The following is a 6,041-nucleotide window of genomic DNA, read 5'->3' on the forward strand; positions in this document are numbered from 1 at the left end:
TGTTGACACTTGTTATTGCAGCCTGTTACTTGGTTAAACTGAGAACATGCTGGTTGCCATCTACAGGAAAGTCTGAGAAGTAAGGTGCAACAAACACTGTGATTTCTAATTTCAGCTGAGGTTCAGCTGAGGCACCTCAGAAGCTGGTTTTCCCGTATGATGGCTGACTGGAGCATCCTGAGCTCTTACAGTGATGTGAGGAAACCCCTAAAGACGTGTGTTCTTGAAGAGGGGCAGCTCTGCCCTGTGGTGCAGAGGGAGACCTTCCAAAGTTTAATAACTATGTTTTAAACTAATATAATTTGTGCTTAAGCAAAATTGCTCGGGCAAGGAACTGATCCTGTAACACTGCTGTCTTTGCTTCACTCAGAAGTGGCAAACATGAAGAAATGAGCAGAAGCACTCAGCACCATCAATACAGATAGGAACAGGCTCGCTGGAGGAGAAGGTTGCCCAGTGATGGTGGGAGACAGGGGCCCAGCAAACTGGGAGTGGATGATAGACCATGGTGTGCTGAGCCAGGAAGGGTCCAGCTCTGTTTCAGGGATAAAGGCTGCCCTGTAAATGGAGCCTGAAAGGATGAAAGTCTGATTTGGGTTTTGTCTTCTACTCAATCTTTAATAATACCCCTTATTACTCAGCCAAAACCAACAACAGCCATTAAAAAATACCCACTCTTGTTCACTGCCATCAGTTTTCACAAAAAGCAAAAATGCCTGTTTTCTGGGACCAGCTTATTCTGCTGCTTGACCTGCCTTTGCTATGCTCAGCTTTAATTTTTTTTTTCTTTAACAATTTCACAGTAGGGCTCTATTTTCCAGATCTCAAACAAACAGCAGGGTGCACGCTGAACAATAGTGAAGAGTTTGGCAGCACACAGGTTCCTTGTCTGTGCCAGAAAAGCTTCTCTGATGGCCCCGAGTTCCTCTTTCCCCCCTCTGCCAGTGGCTGACATCAGGGAAAGAGAAAATACAATTGAAAGCCGTCAAGAGTAATGTCCTGTTTATTTTCCTGCTAACAGAATTATTTTCAGGACATCTTAGAAATCAAAAATGGGAATGAAAGAAAAGGGATGCAGGAAAATCAGAACAAGCACACATTGGGATTTAATTAGCTGTTAGTAGAGAAGAGACTAGAATCTGGACCAAAATGCAGGTCAGGGACAGGATAAATGAAGCTGTACATATGTCATGTGTCCTTGTTTACCCTTCTGGGAGAAGACCATAAAGAGCTGGAGAGGTTTCTGTGCCAGAAGCAGGATGACATAATCTGTTCATTATGTTTGTGACTATATTCCAGTCTAGTTATTGCTGGCCCCTATAGCTGCATGGGACCCATTCTAGAGCAGTGCTAGCACGGGCATGGATTTACCAGGGGAAAAACAAAAAAGGAGATTTGAGCTCCTCATGGGCAGTGGGTGCTGCTGTTTGCCCTTGTGTCAAACGATGAAGCTGTGCAGCTGCACAGCTTCTTTCTCACTGTTAGGGTGAAGTTACACAAAGTGGGAGAGCCAGTCTGGCATCTCCTGGCTGCTGAAAGGTGCAGGTCTCACTACCTCACTTTCCACCTCTTCTCTTTCCCTGCCCATAGTTGCAGCTGTACTGTCCCTCTCTCCTGCACCAGCTCTGGCTGTGTGTGGATGCAAAGGGGAAAAAATAATTATATATGCTCTAGGCTTTACCAGCTTCTGTAAAAAGAATTTATTTTTTTTGTTCAGTAAGACTTCTGGGTTAAAACATTTGTCTTTAACCCTTAACAGTGAAGATTCTGTACTGTTCTTATTCAGTAAAACCACTCTGAGTTAAAATCTGCTTCTTTATCTCTTAAAAGGCAGGTTGTTAGGATGCTGAGCTTTCTTAAGAAGCACAGAGCAGCAGGACACACAGCCTACCCAGCACAGGGTTAGTGAGGTGTGCTGTGTAACGTGGTCTTCTTGTGTCAGCAAGGTCTTCTTGTCCAAATGCTGCCAGAGATGCTCAGTCCTTCTTCCAGGCTTTCAGTCATTCCTGGGGAGTTCAAGGGTTCTCTCTGTTTTGTGCAGGCCAGGAGAAATGAGGAGGGACACCCATATGATGAGGTGTGGCGTGAGGAACATGGACCAATCTGTATCCAGGCATGGTTTGCAAAGTGGAAATCAGAGGCTGAGTATGCTGCTTCTGACCATTTTGTCTCTGGACAACCTCTGCCTGGAAGATGTGCCTCTTCTGGTAACCACCACCTCAGGGTAACAGGTTACTCTGTTTCCACTGCTCTAATTGCAACTCCCATCTCTGCAATTACAACTGCTGTAAGTGACGTGGATCAATAACAAACTGATGAGCAAGAGCTTTTCCTGAGGCTACTGCATTGAGCAGAGGATGAAGAACAGAGCAGGGGGCTTTCCAGCTTTCACTACCTCCTATTTAGCCAAGGCCAGTGACAACCCAAAATCAGGCACAAGCCCTCTCGCTGGGGTTCCTGCCTGCTCCCCTCTAAGCCTGGCAGCAACCCTGAAGGTCTGCCCGGCTGGGCTGGCCATGCTGCTGATGATGGGGAAGAGACGATACAGGGACAGGATGTTGGACCTGTCATCTCCTCCTGATGACAGACTGATATAGGCCATGGATTTAATTGGGAGTGGGTTCATGGGCAGAATGGGGGATTTGATCTCTCTCTATTTCCCTTCCCCAGGTCAGTTCAGGGATGTCTTGCCACAGCTAACTGTGCTATGAAATGAACAGACAGTTTTCCAAGAGAAGTAGTTCTTTCCATAGGAAAGAGTGAATGAAGCCGTGAAATTATATTTCTATCCTTTAATACATCATCAAGACCCACACCTCAACTAACCTCTTAACCTGGACAAGCTACATTACTAATCAGTGTATTGTGAACTCCCTTCCCTTACCCATTCCCACTTCGATAGGGACTGCATTTGTGGTATCTTTTTCCTTCTACATCTATTTTCCATCATAAATCATTTTCCATTGTTCCAGTTCAACCACGCAGTGGAAAAGCAAACATGCACAGGCTTTGATTTTCATCTCTCTTGTTAGTAAAGGAGAAATGCAAAACCTGGTCTCTGAGCCAAAGATAACAGTAGATGGCCAACATCTGCTCTACTGTGGGGAGGAAGGGTGATGGTGATGGTAAAGAACACAGAGAAGGCTCTACCTGTCCCTAGCAGAAATGGCCTTTCCTGCTGCTCAGGAGCACATTGGTGGGATTTGGGTTTGAGCTGCCTCAGGTTGGGCCTAAACTGGTAAATAAAACAAAGCACAGGCTGAAACCCTGTCCCATAGTTGTCCCTTCTGCTTAGCTTGCACATTTGCTGGCCTGGTTTTGGGGACCATTCCCACGAGGCAGCACCTGGTACATGGGGTTAAATGCAGGTGACTGGGTGGATGAGAGCTGTGGTGTCTCACCTCAACAACAGCAGGGAGAGGCCCGTGACTTCTGTTTGCTGTCATGGACATCACTTGCAGCCCTAATCTAAACCCACTAAAGAGAACAGAAAGATCTCCTGGTGGCTTCAGTAGTCTCTGTGTCATGTCCTAAACTGAATTCAGGCCAACACGGGATCAGACCAACTTCACATAAGCAGCTTTAGGCTGATGTCAGTGGAGCTGGTGATACAAATTTTCAATAGCGGGGTTAACGTTGCAGGGTGAGGGCCTCCTGAAAGTCAAGTCTGCACAACTTATGTCAGGTCTACAAATTTGTAACTGAGCATGACACAGCCCAGTCAAGGTAAGTTTTAGAAGTGTGGCCTGGGTAATAGTTAATGACTGACCTACACAGCAAGAATAAATTATTGTAGCATGAAATCTGTTGACTCCAAAGCAGCCTTGCTGTACTCTCCCTCCACAGATAAGGAATCTTTCAAAAGGGAATGGAAATTCATAAATCATTAATTTTTTCCAAAGAAAATTTTCACTATGCTCCAGTGCTTTTTGCTACATTATAAAAGCAGGTGCTTTTTATTTTTCTCTAACTTTCAAAATTCTTCCACTACTCCCAAATGTTTGAAAGGGGGTAAAAAAAGATTGGGACAATGTGTAGAAAAAAAAATTAAGCCTGAAGGATATGTGGATATTTGATGTGTAAATACATGTATATGTCTATATGCCTCTATATATATTAGGTGTAAGATAATTTTGAAAATTATCTTGTCATAAACACCATTTCTTGGTTATTCTTGGTAACACAGTGAACATATTAAATACTTACCTAGCCTGTATATCTTGGGGATAGGAATTTTTTTTTGTTTATTCTGAGTCTATAATCTCCTGGTAGTGAGGACAGGCACTACAGTACTGAAGCTCCTGGATACTTCTGCTACGGTAACAAGGACTCACCATATCACTATCATTTTAGTGACAAGTCACGACCCCACTGCATGCTATTATGTGATATGATTTTTATGAACCTGCTGAGGTACAGCAAAAAGCCTGACTGGCAGACAGGTTTTTCTGGTTGTTTTCTTCATGGCTACTGATTATATCAAAACTCTCTGATCAAGGCCCAGACTCTCATGTGCTAAGCATTATACAGAGGTGTAACAAAAAAAAAGCTCAAAGAGTTGAGGGGAAAGGATGCCAGGATATGGACTGGTGTAAACTGATGTAGCTTTGACCTCTGGGAGGTGGAGCTAATCTACATCCACTGAGAACATGGCCAAGTAATAACATGCTGCCTTGAGCTCTGCGCTAAGTGGGTTTGCAGAGCTGATGAGTTTGTTTTGTTTAGGGGGTTGGTTTAGGTATGCTGTATTGCAAAGGAGAGGAGGGTCTGAAGGAGGTTGTTACCAAAGGAACTGAATGGCCGAGACACAAAGAGCTAAAGCTGTTCTGTACCAGCCATGAGGCAAATCCTCGCTGCTGAAAGCACAGTAACATTTCTGTCCTTCCTGCGAAATACAGCCTCTTCCAAAACAGCTGGATGCCAGGGAATCTTTGCTGATAGCTTTAAAGAAATCTTTCTGTCTTCTTTTCAAAACTCTGCAATTTCAGCTGGTTTACCAGATCCACTCCACTCCTGGGGAGTCACACTGTCCAGACATAAACCCTTCCTAGAAGCTTTGGCTGAAAGTGCTCTCTGAAGGTTTCTAATCCAAGTGGGAAGCTCCTGTGCTGGATCAGATCAGCCGTGGCTTTGTCTAGCCAAGTCTCGGTGCCTTTCAAGGACAGAGGTCCCATTTCTTCTCTTGACTGACCTATTAACTTCTCACCCTCCAAACGAGAAAGACATTTTCCCTAATCATAGAATCATTTCAGCTGGAAGAGACCCTCAGGAGCATCGAGTTCAATCATAACCTAACCTAACTCTAGCACTCAACCATGTCCATAAGAACCTAATCTAAACACCTTTTAAACACAGTACTTGGGGCATACAAGAGATACAGATTCAGGTGCTAAGCAGCACGGGAATGGTCAGTCAGTTGGAGAGAACTCGTCCTCAGCAGTGGAGGTGAGGCCACCTCCAGGAGATGAATTGTCAGCAGTGCTGATGTAGCCACAGGGATGAAGAGTGTGTTATTCATGGGAAGGTGTCTTAAACTGGTGAATTGAGCCTTACTATGCTTTCCGTTAACATGAAGGAAGCATTATCCCAAGAGCTTGGCCTTACTCTTTCAAATGAAGATGAGCATGATCGCCACAATGCACCCCATCTGCTCCTAAATGCAGGTGACCTGGAGTGGGGTTATTCTCAGTAGTTATACACTCATAAGGGAAAAGTCCAGTTACAAACCTCAGCACATCCTTTCCCTACCTGCTCTGGGATTTTGCTACTCATGGGCTATGAGTAAATACAAGTTACCACACCACTTAGAAAAACTGAAAGCTCAGCAAAGCAATAGTGACTACAGCATCTGTGAGCCAGGCTGGTGAATTTTGCCCCGGCATGTAATCCTGCAACACCCGTGGTCAGTCATTGGGATCTGGTCAATGAGATGGGAGATACTGGGCTTGATGAAGGACCTCACACACATCTTAGAGATGGGCAAAGAATGAGAATCACAAATAAAACTCTTCAGCTCAAAATGATGAGGGGACTATGGAGGT

The sequence above is a fragment of the Columba livia genome, chromosome 2, assembly GCF_036013475.1.
Source record: "Columba livia isolate bColLiv1 breed racing homer chromosome 2, bColLiv1.pat.W.v2, whole genome shotgun sequence".
NCBI lineage: Eukaryota > Metazoa > Chordata > Aves > Columbiformes > Columbidae > Columba > Columba livia.